The sequence below is a fragment of the Cervus canadensis genome, chromosome 20 (assembly GCF_019320065.1).
Source record: "Cervus canadensis isolate Bull #8, Minnesota chromosome 20, ASM1932006v1, whole genome shotgun sequence".
NCBI classification, from domain to species: Eukaryota; Metazoa; Chordata; class Mammalia; order Artiodactyla; family Cervidae; genus Cervus; species Cervus canadensis.
In genome coordinates, this window is record NC_057405.1 from 49,164,836 (window position 1) to 49,180,672 (window position 15,837).

Consider the following 15,837-nt stretch of genomic DNA (forward strand, 5'->3'; position numbering starts at 1 on the left):
TTTTGAGACTGAGAGGCATTCACAAGTCACACACACACACACACACACACACACACACACTTCAGTCTGCCACATCACATATATTCAGTAACATCCCATAGGCAACCTTTCAAATAATTTTTAGAGGCATCCTCCTAGAAATCATTAACCATTGCCTGTGCTAATTTTCCTTCTTGCTCAAAGCATCAAATGTTTATTTAAGTTACAGCCACTTTGAAATGAACAGCAGATTTTCAAAACAGTGAACTCTTGAAGTTCTTTTCCATATGCTCAGAATCATGGGTATTTAAATTGTCCCTATTGAGAAATCAGTTCCTATGGAGGCAAACATAGGAAAATTATTTGTATTCCTTAACCATATATCTGTGCTGCTAAGAATGACAATAGAAAACAGAACAAAACACAATATTTATATATTTGATGCAAGTCATTACTTTAAGCTATATTGATGTCTTAACTAATATGCCCTGGTTTCCAGCCACATAAGAAGACCAGATATTACTTTTGAGTGAAGTTTACATTCAGAAGTACCAGCAGAGAGGAAGGACATGTAATTTGGACTTTGTTTTAGATATTTTAAGATAACTCCATATGTATTTTAGAAAAGCCACATATGGAAGATATGTCTTTCAAGAGAGAAACATATAAGTTATGATAGCTTTTTAAAACTACTCATGTAAGACATGAGAGGAAAAAAAGGACTAATTGTAAACAACTTTTTTCCTTTCCCCAAACTCTATGCCTGATTAATGGGTCTTTGAATGTGAGGACTCAGTGACTCTCTTTTAAGAGTGAGGTTCTAAGCATCAGGACTCAGCATACACAAGATATCACCCTCTAGCAGTTTTCACTGACATAGCTAGGCTGAACTGGTGTTACTGTTGGTTTCTTCATACAACTTATGAGATGTTAATATCCAATTTTAAAAACATTTCTTTACTCCTAGAAAGGAAAATGGAAATATGCTGTTCTTATACATAAAGATGACAGATGCCTTGCCCACCAGAGATTCAAATTCAATTCCTATTTAGCTTGTGTCTTGAGAGGGAAAGCCAGAAAGAGATGAAAGGCCTAAATTAACCCAAAAAAGCCAGTCCCATTACATAGCACATCGCAGCAAGTTTCTGTTTATATGCCTTAAAATAATTTCTCAGTCTGTAAAATTTAGTAATATGTTAATAATTAAATGTCAGACAATTTGTAAGTTATGGAAGATAATAAAAATAGCTTAGTAATGTAATCATATAAGACTTTCCATTTTCAAAAGTGCTTTTATATGTATAATCTCTTTTGTTCCTTATAATAGCCTACTAGAGAGACAAGAAAAATGTCATTTTGCTTATCTTTCAAAGGAAATTAATATCCACAAGGTGATTGACACAAATAAGAAAACAGAATCAGTCTGGTAACAAGGCTTTCTGTTTCCTACTTGTGGTATTTTAATTGACAGGTTACTTCTCAATTCCAAAATAAAGCTGTTTAAGGCTAAGTTCCCTAGAAGCAGAATATTAAAAATAAAAATATTTTGCAGATGACTTACTGAGGGTGTAATCTCAGGAGAATCTTCTACGGTGGTGAGGAAAGCAGAGTGGAGCAGGGGAAGAAGCAAGGAAAAGATAGGGGCTCAGGAGAAGTCTAGCCTCAGCCTGATCCTGAGCTTTTGTGTGAATTGTGCCTGAGGTTCCCCACTGGAAGTCTTCCCTGGTGGCACAGTGGTAAACCATCTGCCTGCAATGCAGATGTGGCAGGAGCCGTGGGTTTAATCCCTGGGTCAGGAAGATTCATTGGAGAAGAAAATGGCAATCCACTCTAGTAATCTTGCCTGAGAAAGGCCATGGATAGGCAAGCGTGGCAGGCTATTGTTCTAAGGGTCTAATATCTGGTATTAAAGTTTGTTTGCTAACACAAATTTGTCAGTAAGGAAGGGACTCTGATGTGAAGATGTTTTTAAGGAAAGAAAATGTAAATAAGTTGTTCAGTCGCTTATCCGTGTCTCTTTGCAACCCCAATGGACTGCAGCACATCAGTCTTCCTTGTACCTTCACTATCCCCCAGAGTAGGCTCAAACTCATGTCCATTGAGTCAGTGATGCCATCCAACCATCTCAACCTCTGTTTCCCTATTCTCCTCCTGCCTTCAATCTTTCCCAGCATTGGGGTCTTTTCCAATGAGTCGGCTCTTCACATCAGGTGGCCAAAGTATTGGAGCTTCAGCTTTAGCATAAGTCTTTCCAATGAATATTCAGAGTTGATCTCCTTAAGAATTGACTGATTTGATCTCCGTGTTTTCCAAGGGACTCTCAAGAGTCTTCTCCAGCACCGCAATTTGAAAGCATCAGTTCTTTGGTGCTCAGCCTTCTTCATGGTCCAACTCTCATATAAACACATGACTGTTAGAAAAACCATAGCTTTGGCTATACAGACCTTTGTTGGAAAGTTGATGTCTCTGCTTTTCAATGCACTGTCTAGGTTTGTTGTAGCTTGCCTTCCAAGGAGCAAGCATAGATATACTCTATTGGAAATAATTGGGTATTCCCAAGTGGTTCCCCTGGCTCCCTAGGTAAAGAATCTGCCTGCCAAGCCAGAGATGTGGGTTTGATCCCTGGATTGGGAAGATCCCCTGGAGAAGGAAATGGCATCCCTCTCCAATATTCTTGCATAGAAAATTCCCATGGACAGAGGAGCCTGGTGGACTATAGTCAGTAGGGTCGCAGAGATCCAGACATGACTTAGCAACTGAGCATACATGCATTTCCCACTGAAAAGTAAGAGAGCTGTTGTACTGCTTTCTCCTATCAAGCACTCACTAGCTGTGGACACCCACGAGAGTGGGATGTGTTGGGATGGGACAAGTCTCCCAGGCATAGTCATGGGTGATGACTCCAAAAGTAAACCAAGGACCATGCTCTGAAGAGGTGTGCACATGATAAGCAACAGATGGGGAGGGAGCACCAGACCACCGAAGCACATAAGAGAGTCTGCTACAGATAACCAATTGCAATTATTCTTTGAGAATTATTTCATTTTCCATTTGTTTTGTGAATCATTTGAAACATACACTGAAGTAGAGAGAAAAGCATAATGAACTCCTATGTACTTATACCCACATAAGCAATGATCAACATGTAGCTTATATTATTTTCCCTGTGAACACTGCTTTGAAATATAGTGCCTGTTATTCTGTGTCCAGGACACCAATGTACATAGCATAGTTTAAATAATTATTTTGATTGGGATATTATTAAGGAACAATTTAGTGTGCTACATTGGAACTAGGATATATGATGTATGTGTTTCAGTCTTGGTTCTGCAAAGTCCAGGGACTGGACAGATTACCCATGATGATTCTTCATAGCTTAAACACTTGATAGTTTCCTAACCAGAGGTAGCATAGAATAAATTGCTTATATTCTCAAATGCATTCAGAAGTGTTGCATTAGTCCTCTGATGACTATTGCACCCAAGACAAACTCGCACATACAGCTTGTACAGAGTGGCCTTCTGCAGACCATCACAGGAACGATGGGCATGCCAGTTGGATCAAAAGGGCATGGGGTCTTAGCAGATTCCTGTTGTTTGTAGGATAAAGTCCACACTCTTCAGTGGGATGAGAGGGTCTACACAACCCCACCACCACATCTCTTTCCTGCTCCTCCTTCCTTAAGTCTCGTACATCTGCGCTGTGTTCCTGGCATACTAAAGTGCTACTCCTAAGTCAACATGTCCTTTGGTGTGACTCTGGGCCTTTCAACTTTCTATTTCTCTGCCTATGCTCAGAATCTCCACATTTCTGTGTGGAAAAACTAGTAATAGTACAAAATATCATCTACCCACAGAAATATTTTTTACCTCCATTATTTCCTTTTTCCATACCTTCTTTTTCCTTCTTTTCCTCTTCTTTCCACTCTCACTGCATTGTTTCCTAGGCAAAGAGTGGTTTCTTTTTCTCCAGTTAATAATCTATGTGCCTTTAAATATCTGGGCAGTGCCTCATTGCCTTGTTTACATTTGAATGAATCAGAAACCTAAAAAATGGTGGCCAATAAGTTATTGTTAAAAATGAACAAGTGAATGTAGCTCCCACCTTTGATTCCCTTGACATTTAAAACATATGTTTACTATGTATTTTTTGGTGATTATTTGCTTCCATGCCTGTTTTACCTATTGTGATGAGTAATTTTCTGTTTCAACTTTACTGGGCTAAGGGATGTCCAGATACCTGGTAAACATTATTTCTGGGTGTGTCTGTGAAGATGTTTATAGAAGAAATTAGCATTTGAAACATAGACTGAGTGCAGAAGATCACGCTCACCAATGAGGGTGGGCATCATCCAGTCCATTGAGAATTGGCTTAGGCTAAGCCTTAGGCTATTGAACTCAGGTTGAATTATACCACCAACTCTCCTGCTTCTTCAGTTTACAAATGGAACATTGACAAAGAAATTAATGTCTCAGTCTCTGCAATCACATGAGCCAATGCTCATAATAAAGCTTCTCATATATCTGTATGCATTTGATCCCTGAATAAGGTGGGGGTTAGGGGCACCAATCTGCACAGTGGAAAATCCACATGTAGCTTTACAGATGGCCCTCTGTATACACAGTTCTGTATCCACAGATTCAACCAACCACAGGTCATGTAGTACTAAAGTATAGATTTATTTCTTAAAATTTGCTCACAAGTAAAGCTGCATTAATTCAGTGTTGCTCAAGGACCACCTGTATATCCCATTAGTTCCATGTCAATGAAGAATCCTAATATACCTATTGTCTTAATTTGTGTTTTCCAGAATCAGATACTGTATTAAGGGTTCTAGAACAAGTAGCTTATCTGTGGCATGATAGCAGGGAAGACGAATAGGGGAGTGGAGACATGAGATAGGAAAGGAAAGACCAACACTGTGGGCGGTAGAGCTTCAATCTGGTGAGGAACTATGGAGTCTGTAGAACATGGATTTCAGTGCTATTCCATCTGCATTGATTGGTTTGGGACTGCTTCTGAGAAGCATTAATTTCCAGCATGTTGGCCTACTGCACATGGGCAGAGCAGGATTTGATGGCCAGGAAAAGCCCTCTGATAGAGATTCACGTGCTGGCTGCTAGAAGTTAGTCAGGCATAGAGGAAAACAGTAGCACCAACGGCATCAGGTGTGACAGTGAGAGCATCTCTTACTTATGCATCGTGGGCGCTGCTGGATTTTAATCAAGATCTATTCTGCTTTTGTCTTATGCTTATGCTTTGTCTTATGTCTTATGCTGTCATACCACAGAACACCAAAATAAATGCTGTAAAATGAATAAATAAATGGTTAAGTGAAGGGTATGATGAACAGCTCTACTAAGCTACAAACATGGTAAATCTCACCAGGCTTCAGGGTCCAGTGAGGAAGCCTCAGACCAACAACACTGTCCTGGAATATAAGTTACTCTCCCATTCTGACAGATTTTAAGACCCTCAAGCTGAGTCCTTTCCAATGCATATGTACCACTCAAATGCCACCCCTGCTGTTTGTGGTAATTCTACTCTCCAATTGTGGCTTGTTAGCTGAAACCATAAAACATAATCATAAGAGACCTTGATATTGGTACCCTAACACATTCCAAAATTTTTTCCAAGCCCATTTTCCATTATGTTGCCAATGTATGGTTATTTTGCATGGAATGCAATCCATATGGCTCATTTACATTTACCTCTCTGAATATTGCTTTATAAAATAAGCTAATGTCCTGAGGAGCACTTTCAAAGATATTTTAATTTGAATAAATTTCTCTTTGCCTTGGAGATAACTTGACCCAGAAAAATGAAGTTGATTTTTGTGGATTTTGAGTATCAAAAGGTTTTAGGATTGAGCTAGGTATGCATTTAACACAACCCAGATTTTGCCATCAGTGCTATATAAGGCAATGGGGAGCTTTGCTCACAGTTACTATATTTGGAGAATGAGTGTGATTATAATGATTTGGTGTTAAAATTTTTTGACTAGGAAAAAAGTGCTTTGTAGCAAATCTTTTATTTTAAATGAAAGATATTTGAGTTTGGTTTCTTTGAGATATTTGGTATAAAATGATTTTTTAGCATATGCTGAAAATATTAAACAAAACTGTCCAAGGATCTTGAAAAAGCAGACAGCAAAATAAAAAACTTGCCTTCAGTTTTACGTCTTATGTTGAATTTTATTAACATGTATATCTTCATAAACATATAAAAGGTGTTTTTGTACATGCTCACATGCACACACATACTTATATACAGGGGAGAAACTTGTATTTGATTTTACTTGTGAATATAATGTTGTTGCTATAGGTTAATATCCACTGTTGTATTGTGACGCTGATATGCTTGGTAACAAACACCATGTGCACGCTCAGTCACTCTAGTTGTATCTGGCTCTTCTTGACCCCATGGACTGTAGCCCACCAGGCTCCTCTGTGCATGGAATTTTCCAGGCAAGAATGCTGGAGTGGGTAGCCATTTTTCCTCCAGGGGATCTTCCCGACCCAGGGACTGAACCCAAGTGTCCTGCATCTCCTGCATTGTAGGCAGACTCTTTACCACTGAGCCACCAGGGAAGCCCTAGTAACATCACAAGTAACACACCTCTTTTATTTATCTGAAATCTGTGAGAGTTGAAGATTTTATGTTAAAATTTATCTCTTACTGCTTTCTTATGAAAAAAATTTCAAATATATAGAAAACCTAAATTTACAGTGAATGTCATATGGCCATCACCTAGATCACAGCATTAACATTTTACTGTACTTGATTTATCACATAACTATACATCTCTAACCTTTCCATTAATCTTCAAGTTTTTAATGATTCATTTAAACAAAAATTGCAAAACTCAGTACTTCTTAAATACTTCAGCATAATAGAGTTCATGATAGATTACCTTTGAATGTTTTGGAAGATTAATAATGAATATAATTTTAATACTATTGCATTTTATTGCCTTTCATAGTTTGCAAAATAAAATAAAAATTTTGTGAAACTCACAATAAACATTTTATGTCACTGTTTTTAGAAAAAATGTAAAAGAATATAGCATTTGTCATAGTTTATAAAACCAATATGTAATAGGTCCTATAGATCACAAAGGTATGTCTTGTGCCTGCCAATCTAATCTGTTGCCAAATATACTATGTTAGTTACTTAGTCGTGTCTGACTCTTCGTGACCGTATGGACTGTAGACCTCCAGGCTCTTCTGTCAAGGAATTCTCCAAGCAAGAATACTGAAGTGGTTAGCCATTCTCTTCTCCAGGGGAATCTTCCTGACCCAGGCATCAAACTTGGGTCTCCTGCATTGCAGGCAGATTCTTTACCATATGAGCCTCTAGGGAAGCCCAAGACTGAAGTATTTATGCTAAAGGTACATGGGCAATTTTGTTTAAATATGTAGATATTCTTAGATAATACTATGATTTTTGCTTCAACCAGCTAACATAATTTAGAAAACTCTAAAGGAGGAGGGAAGTCTGTGATATTTACCTATATTTTTCACTAATTCTTTCTTAAGATTCACTTAAGAAATTTAGATTCACTAATTCTTTCTAAGATTTCTTAAGGTTTTTTCCTTTTGTTCCTTTTTCCAAGAACTTCCATTACCCATTCTTTTAGGGCAGGTCTTCTGGTGATAAATTCTCTAAGTGTTCCTTCATCTGAGAATTTCTTGATGAAAAATCCTTCATCCCTAAAGGATATTTTGCTAGATGTAGAAATTTGGGTTAACAGTTCTTTCAGCACTTGAAAAGTAGTGTCACTTCCTTCTGGCCTCTTTTGTTTCTGATTAGAAACTTGTTTTCATCCTAATTATTTTTCTACTTCTGAATTGCAATTCCACAGTCTTTCTTTTCTTCTCCTAGGACTCTAAAGTCATGGATATTCGGTCTTTTGTTTTAGTTCTATGAGTCCCTGAAGCTCTATTTATCTTTTCTGCTCTGTTTTCTCTTGTTCGAATTGGATAAATTCTTTTGTTCTACTATCAAGTTAATTGATTTTCTTCTGTCCCTCCATTCTGCTGTTGAGCCCATTATTCATTTTTTTTTTTTTTTCTAATTTAAGGATTTTCTTTCTAAAATTTCAATTTGATTCTTTTTTGTATTTTCATTTTTTGCTAAGATTTTTCTATTAGTTCCTTTGTTTCAAATGTTTCCTTTAGTTGTCATGGAAGCTTTTTTATGATGGATACTTTAAAATCTTTGCTGGTTAATTCTAATGTTTGTATCATCTCCGTTTTGTTATACCAAAAAATGGAGATGATACAAACATCTTTTCTAGTATCTTTTCACATTCAAATTGATATTTTTCTGGTCTTGGTATGTTCAGTGATATATATATATATATATATATAAGTATATATATATCATAAGACATGAGATTTTGGATTTTATTAAATATCTCACATTACGTTGGAGGTAAAGAGTATACTGCCTTGTTACTTCCAAGGGTGTAGTAACTGATTTCCCTGCCTTGGTCTCTGTTGGTACCCCAGTGGGTGAGGAGGCCTCATTACAGCTGAGCTTTGATGAGAGTACAGGCTCTCTGTTAGGTTTCTAATCACACCACCTTGTGCAAAGGGAAATTCCTGGTTATTATACCCCATAGATCTTCCACTAACTCTGTGGTCAGGGAGAACTTATTCTTACTGAAAGGTAAGCAGAGTTCCTGTTTCATACTTGGCTTCCTCTGATATTGTCCTTGCAGGAGGGAGAGAAAGTGCTACTTTGTTAACTTCTGGATGGAGGTAGATGGCTCCCCTCAAGGTCTGTACTGACACTGCCAGTGGGGAGCCCTCATTATTCCCCAGTGGAAATTAAAATCCCGTCTTCTCATGTCTGTCTTCTTTGATATTATACCTTTGACATCAGCTTGGTGGGAGGGAAGTATTCCTTTACAGTCAGGGCAATGGTGGAAGTTGAATCTCCTTATTTGGCCTTTGCTGACATGGAAATATAACCACTTCTCTGTGTTATTTCATTAGGGTACAGCAGTTACTGTCTAAAAGTTTTCTATTTTACTAGAATGCCCTTTTCCTGGTCCTGTGTCTAAGAGAGCAGGCTTTCCTGAGGCTATTATTATTATTGTTGTTTTTTTTTCTGAACCATTGGTTGGCATTTTCATGTTACTTGCTTCCTCAGTGCCCAATCTCTCTATAAAAGAAAATCCATGGAATACACCATGGGTCTTTTCTTGGATGTTGGGTATCCTAGCTAGTCTGCCTTCAGAATGCTCTTAGGTTTGTCTCACAGTGTCATTGGTATTTAGCTATACTTAGCAGGAAAAATAAGATGTCTACCACACTTTATTGGAGCTCATTTAATTTAAGAGAAGCATAGAAAAAAAAAAAAAAAAGGAAAAAATATCTTCTAAGGAGACCAGGCAGATCATCTCTATTAATATTAATCAAACTTATAAAACTTCTGCATAAAATGGTTAGAAAAGACAGATGGAAGAGAAAGCTATAAATAATAATTAGAAATCTACTGGGCTTCATGTCTAGTCTCTTTTAAGAAAAGTAACCAATATGAACAGATTTTGTTTTAGTATATGTATATGTTAAGGAAAATGACATAAACCAGAATATTTCAATATAAAACTAAATATAAATATTACTTTCTAGTATTTTTTAGAAGGGATAATGTTATGCTCAGAGATATATATCTTTCCTGTGCTCTGTATTTTATGAACAAGTCATGAATACACTGATTTCTTTAGCAGCAAATGTATTCTATCATAGAGTTGCACATTTTCCCCATTCTCTAAAATCTCTTGGGCATTTTGGTCATAAATAATGTCAGCTATTCAAATAACATCATTTTGTTGTCATATCTACAATGACTTAGTAGCAGTAGATTTTGTTGGTCAGAAGGCCCATACTCTTAATTTTGATAGATATTTCCTAAAAAGTTGTCCCAGTTTACACTTACATTAATAGTATATGGAAGTGTCTCTCCCACAACTCCAACTATCATTATCAGTAAACATAATCTATTTTTAAGTTATTATATATGTATATACATAAAATGGCAGAGAATCATATATTATTGCAAATTTTTTAAACTTGCATTTAATTAAGATTTAGTCTGCATCTTTTTTCAGTGTTTTCCCACTTGTAGCTATTCATCTGTAAACTACTTATTGAATCATTTTTAAATTGAGCTTTTCATCTTATTTATTCTCAGGAATTCTTTTTCACAAGAGGCAGTCTTTTCTTTTGATTTTATTTATGACATTTTTGTTGAATAGAATGTTTGGTTTTATTTTATTTATTTATTTATTTTATTATTTTATTTATTTTTATATGTGACGGTCTCATACTTCATAACTTTTGGGTTTTATTGATTTTCTTCAAATGTCTGAGATTTTGATTGAAATCATACTGAATCTTTAGGTCAATTTGCAGACATGACATCTTCCAGTATTGAATTTTGTACATTGTGTATCTTTGCATTTTAAAAATTTTATTTATTTCCACTCAATCATATGTTGTAAATTTTAGTGTAGAGATATTATACATCTTTCCTTAGATTTATTCCAATGAACAAGGTTTTACAAGATATGTTAAATGTTATTTTTAAAAAGTAGTTTTTGGATAACTTTTTGTTGCACATAGAAATAGGATTGAATTTTGCTGGCTGACCTTGCACTCAGCATTTTATGGAATTCACTTATTAATCTGAGTATTCTGTTTTCACAGCTTTAGAGTCTTCTGTGTTTAAAAACATACCAAGTGCAAATAACACTGATCTTATTTCTTCTTTAGTCTTCATATCTTTCATTTTCTTATGGCAGTGCAAGTATGCAGTGCAATGTCAAACGGAAGCGTTGATGTGGCACATCCTTGTCCCTTTCCTGATTCCACAGAGAATGTGTTCAATAACTTACCAATAAGTATAATGTATGCTGCAGTGTTTTTCACTTGTAGATATTCTTTATCAGATAATGAACAGTCTCTATTTTTAGTTGATATGAGTTTTTATCATGAATGGATATTGTCTTTTGTCAAATTCCACATCTGCATTTCTGAAAAAATTATATTTTTCCATTGTTGTGTGTGTTAATGTGGCAAATTGCATTGATTTATTTCATATGTTAGACCATCTTTGCATTCATGGAATAATAATCTTCCTTATTGGTGATTTATTTTCTAGTGTTCGGGTATTGCAGTCATATCAACTTCAGAGATGGTTTGTAAGTGTTTATTCACTTTCCAAAGCTTCCAAAGGAAGCTTTCATTACCAAAGCCATCCAGACCTGGGATTTTCTTTTTAGAACAGATTTAGATAATGAATTTAATTCTTTAAAATGTATGTGTCCTTTAATGTGTTTTTTCTTATCTTGGCTATAGGAAATTTTATTCTTCAAGGAATTTATCCATTTTGCCTACATTTTCATGTGGATTTCCATAAGGTTTTTCATTATATTCCATTGTGGGCATTTTTTCTTTTTTGGTAGTGAACAGGATCTCTACTGGTTTTTTTTAAATAGAAAGCATATTTTTGCCTATTAACGCAGTCTTGATAGATATCACAGATAGGATTATCACTACATTATAAAGTAAACTTTCCTTTGTGATTCTTGTTTTAGCTGGGTGAACCTCAGTAAGCTTCCTAACAATAAATATTACAATAGCCATTCATAATGGGAGTATCTTTTACAGACTATAATTAAATTTTGATATAATCTATTGTTCATTGGATAACATGATACTTTGAAATAGGATCATTTGAAATAAATGCCTATTTAATCAGTGTTTCTTTCTGATTTGACAATTGTTTTGCTTCCACAAAAATGCATAGGTAATGCTTTGTTCATGTATTGTTACTTCATGGAAAAATAAAGTTTTTGTTTGTTTTTCTAAATGAAATTTATTAAACTTTGATAAAGCTTCAGAGTACATTTAACTGTAGAAAATATCAACTTTGCAGAGTTTCTACTTATTGCCCATTGTTCTTTTTAAAAGTATTTTCTTTCATCCTTCTGGCCATTAAACCATGACAGACATATCTTCTATGACTTTAGTGAGCTTTATTTATTATAAAGACACTTTATAACAAGCCATTAAGGATAAGCCAAAGACTTCTGCAACCAAATTCCTAATCAGTCAAGCTATTATTTAAAAGTTGCTATAGTATTTGTATTTTTCTGAATTCTGAGTGAGAAAAAAGAAATGTTGAGTGTTATACTTTTTTCCAATGATCTTTATTATTATTATCAGCTATATTTGCTGTGTTGTATAACACATACTTTTAGCTTATTTATTTTATATATAGTATAAAATGGCAGTCTATATTATTATACTGATGAAAAATCTGATATCTAAAACAGCTATAATGTTGTTGTTATTGTTCAGTTGCTAAGTCATGTCTGACTCTTTGTGACCCCATATACTGCAGTACACCAGGTTTCCCTGTCCTCCACTTTCTCCCGGAATTTGCTCAAATTCATGTTCACTGAGTTGGTGATGCCATCCAACCATCTCATCCTCTGTTGTCCCCTTCTCCTCCTGCCCTCAATCTCTCCCAGCATCAGAATCTTTTCCAATGAGTCAGCTCTTTGCATCAGGTAGCCAAAGTATTGGAGCTTCATCATCGGTCTCTTCCAAGAATATTAAGGGTTGATTTCCTTAAGGAGTTTCTGGTTTGATCTCCTTGCTGTCCAAGGGCTCTCAAGAGTCTTCTCCAGCACCATAATTCAGAAATATCAGTTCTTCAGCACTCAGCTTTCTTTATGGTCCAACTTTCATATCCATACATCACTACTGGAAAAGCCATAGCTTTGACTATACAAATCTTTGTTGGCAGTGATGTTTGAGTCTGGGGTTGGTTAGAATCTTGAAAAAAATATCCTTGACCCTTTTAATAAATCATTTAAGAAATGCCATGACCACATCTGTGCCTACATGATACTAGAATAATCTATTGAAATACAAAAAAAAATTATCCTTACTTGCTCGGTACAAACTGGCAACATATTAACAAAAATGGTGTTTAAATTCATTGTTTCACTTAAAATATTGAGAGAACAAGTTATGTCTAAGCAAATGTTGCTAACACCTGGTTAAAAACTGAAGAAAATTATTGAAGTGAAGTGAAATGAAAGTTGCTCAGTCATGTCCAAGTCTTGAAATTCTCTAGGCCAGAACACTGGTTAGGTAGCCATCCCTTCTCCAGGGGATCTTCCCAACCCAGGTATCAAATCCAAATCTCCCACATTGCAAGCAGATTCTTTACCAGCTGAGCCATAAGGGAAGCCCAAGAATACTGGAGAGGGTAGCCTATCCCTTCTCCAGTGGATTTTCACCACCCTGAAATCGAACCAGGGTCTCCTGCATTGCAGGAGGATTCTTTACCAACTGAGCCATCTGGGAAGGAAATAATTAGGCAAATAATAGGTTAATCATTTTTTATACTTTAAATAATAGTCTGGATGATTTTTGCTTTGTTTTACTAAACGGAGTAATTATTATGGACCTGAGTAAGCATAATACCAAAAGCTCTTTTCAGAGCTACTGCAATTCATTTTTTACCCTGGAGAAGAGTCAGAATGACTAGGAGACAACAATGACGTTTAACACCAAATTATGAAAACAAAAGAGGAGTCTATGTAGAGTTCAATGGTAGCATGAAATGTGAAAAATAGATAAGGATACTTCAGATTTATAAATACGTAAACTTTTAAATGCAAATGCAGAGTTTATGAGAACTCTATCTTGAACTCACTGCTCAGTGAATTTTTTCTTGGTCTGTAACAATAAATGAGTTAATAAATAGATAAATAAGAGTTAATTGAAGACATTTAGTAATACTGATATAAGCATGATTCCTTTGACATGTCAGATGATAAAAAAAAATGATTATAGCTGCAGTATGAATATGTAATCTCATCTCCAGAGCAATATTGCATAAAAACTTTATAAAAAATATGCTATTTCTAAAACAGAGTTTCTACCCTGTGAAATTGAGATGATGACATAAACTTTATGAAAGATAGCAGTCTTACCTACTATAGTTTCAAAGTCACTTTTGGACAATAAATATTTGAGGAATAGAAAGTATCTTACATTTTGAAGTTAGGGTTTAAAAATTTGTAAAACACGAGATCTGTTAGCAAGGATATGGGCATCTTGAGCCTATGTATTGGTGTACGTATATAATAGTATAATTATTTTGGATGTCTGTCTGGCAGTTTCTAATAAAGTTTAACACACTTGCCCTCTTACCCAACAATTCTACTCCTAAGTATATACTCAAATGAAATGAATATATAGCATACACACAAATACGTATATATACACACATGCAATGTGTACAAAAATTCTTAAAGAAGTTTTATTCATAATAACCTCAAAGACAAAATGTCTCAGATGTCTACCAAAAGGAGAATGGATAAACAAATTATAGCATATTCATACAATGAAACAATTCATACCCATAAAGAAAGAACATACTAATTATATATACCATGACACATAATAAAATTAAAAAAAAAAATACTATCCTAGATGAAGAAGCCTGAAACAAAAGTGAACATTCTGTATGATTCCATTCTTATGAAGTTTAGAATCAGGAAAATTAATAAATAATAGTTGAAATTCAGAGTGGTTGCTGATGGATTAACTTGAAAGAGCATGAAATAATTACTCTGGTGATAGAAATGTATATCTTGAGGTGGCTGATGGTAATAAGCAGTGTGCTTTGGTACATGTTTTAACAACTGGCTTTCTGAAGGGAAAAGTTCTACTTTGCAGCACAGATTTCTGAATTTGTCAGTATTTTCACTGCAGTCAAATTTCCAATGTGGCATTACTGAAGCAAAGCTAGAGAGAGATGTACACATCTTGGAAGGACTGATGTTGAAGCTGAAACTCCAATACTTCAGCCACCTGATGCGAAGAACTGACTCATTTGAAAAGACCCTGATGCTGGGAAAGATTGAAGACAGGAGGAGAAGTGGTCAACAGAGGATGAGATGGTTGGATGGCATCACCGACTCAATGGAGATGAGTTTGAGTAAACTCCGGGAGTCAGTGATGGACAGGGAGGCCTGGTGTGCTGTAGTCCATGGGGTTGCAAAGAGTTGGACACGACTGAGCAACTGAACTGAACTGAACTGTGAGCCATAGGAGTAGGCCTTGGTTCATCACTGGTTGCAAGGTGTATAGATTTTTAAAAATCCATCAAGCTGCACACTGAAGATTTGTTACTCTATTTAAATAATATCTCAAAATTCTAAAAACTTGAAAAAAGAAATAAACATAGAAAATTCTTCTAGCCCCCTTTAGTAACCAGAATTCTAACACTGAAAGGTCACTTATTAACAGTGACATTTCTAAGACACATTGATGAAGCATCTAAGTTTGTTAAGTTCTTTTTAGTGAGTTATAAAGATGAGTAAGCCTTGGTTCTTATCCCCCAGGAACAATTAGAGAAATAGAAGAAATGCATTGAATAGTTGCAATGTACAGTAAGAAAAGTAAATACAAGGTACATACATACATCCATACCAAGTACTTGATTGTAAGACACATCTGATAGAAAAGGAAAAGAGAAATCCTCACAGTATTTTCCCTTTAATTTCTTGCTTTAATTGAAACTTTATTCCCATTAGCCTGGGTGAAAGCAGTTCAACATTTTTCTAACTCTTCAATGATGATCCATGACTTGTATTCTTATACTGCCAAGTACCCATGATTTTTAAAATATTTTTTATTGGAATATAGTTGATTTACAATATTGTGTTAGTTTCTGATGTACAGTAATCAGTTATACATATCATACACCCAGTCTTTTTTTTTTTTTTAAGATTCTTTTCTCATACAGTCCATTATGGGGTAT